Source organism: Perkinsus marinus (genome assembly GCF_000006405.1).
Source record: "Perkinsus marinus ATCC 50983 genomic scaffold scf_1104296955152, whole genome shotgun sequence".
NCBI lineage: Eukaryota > Perkinsozoa > Perkinsida > Perkinsidae > Perkinsus > Perkinsus marinus.
In genome coordinates, this window is record NW_003207888.1 from 1 (window position 1) to 1,089 (window position 1,089).

At 44.8% G+C, this 1,089-nt stretch overlaps 5 non-coding genes across 5 annotated transcripts; all 5 read right to left on the minus strand.

Moving 5' to 3' along the window:
• Positions 1 to 36: 36 nt before the first annotated feature.
• Pmar_PMAR025482 lies at positions 37 to 109 on the minus strand. The gene has a single exon. It is a non-coding gene; the product is annotated as a tRNA-Thr (tRNA).
• Positions 110 to 255: 146 nt separating this feature from the next.
• On the minus strand, positions 256 to 328 carry Pmar_PMAR025483. The gene has a single exon. It is a non-coding gene; the product is annotated as a tRNA-Thr (tRNA).
• A 146-nt stretch (positions 329 to 474) lies between these two features.
• Pmar_PMAR025484 lies at positions 475 to 547 on the minus strand. Its single transcript has one exon. It is a non-coding gene; the product is annotated as a tRNA-Thr (tRNA).
• A 146-nt stretch (positions 548 to 693) lies between these two features.
• Pmar_PMAR025485 lies at positions 694 to 766 on the minus strand. Its single transcript has one exon. It is a non-coding gene; the product is annotated as a tRNA-Thr (tRNA).
• Positions 767 to 912: 146 nt separating this feature from the next.
• On the minus strand, positions 913 to 985 carry Pmar_PMAR025486. Its single transcript has one exon. It is a non-coding gene; the product is annotated as a tRNA-Thr (tRNA).
• Between the last annotated feature and the right edge of the window lie 104 nt (positions 986 to 1,089).

The following is a 1,089-nucleotide window of genomic DNA, read 5'->3' on the forward strand; positions in this document are numbered from 1 at the left end:
AAATGCAGTCGGTTTCCGACCAACGAACTCAGAGCAAGCCTTCTGCCGGAGTTGAACCGACGACCTCCCGTTTACTAAGCGGGTGCTCTACCAACTAAGCTAAGAAGGTACGTTCCCTCGAGTGTGGAGTCTAACCATGCCATAGAATTCCACAATGAAACGCATACCTCAATTCAAGTGGTGCAACAATTTGGTACTAAATTTCAGTGAAAAATTACGAAATGCAGTCGGTTTCCGACAAACGAACTCAGAGCAAGCCTTCTGCCGGAGTTGAACCGACGACCTCCCGCTTACTAAGCGGGTGCTCTACCAACTAAGCTAAGAAGGCACGGTCTTGCAAGTCTAAAGTCTAACCATGTCGTGAAATTTCTCAATGAAACGCATACCACAATTCAAGTGGTGCAACAATTTGGTACTAAATTTCAGTGAAAAATTACGAAATGCAGTCGGTTTTCGACAAACGGACTCAGAGCAAGCCTTCTGCCGGAGTTGAACCGACGACCTCCCGCTTACTAAGCGGGTGCTCTACCAACTAAGCTAAGAAGGCACGGTCTCGCAAGTTTAAAGTCTAACCATGCCATAGAATTCCACAATGAAACGCATACCACAATTCAAGTGGTGCAACAATTTGGTACTAAATTTCAGTGAAAAATTACGAAATTCAGTCGGTTTTCGACAAACGGACTAAGAGCAAGCCTTCTGCCGGAGGTGAACCGACGACCTCCCGCTTACTAAGCGGGTGCTCTACCAACTAAGCTAAGAAGGCACAGTCTTGCAAGTCTAAAGTCTAACCATGTCGTGGAATTTCTCAATGAAACGCATACCACAATTCAAGTGGTGCAACAATTTGATACTAAATTTCAGTGAAAAATTACGAAATTCAGTCGGTTTTCGACAAACGGACTCAGAGCTAGCCTTCTGCCGGAGTTGAACCGACGACCTCCCGCTTACTAAGCGGGTGCTCTACCAACTAAGCTAAGAAGGCACGTTCCCTCAAGTGTAAAGTCTAACCATGTCTTGAAATTTCACAATGAAACGCATACCACAATTCAAGTGGTGCAACAATTTGATACTAAATCTCAGTGAAAA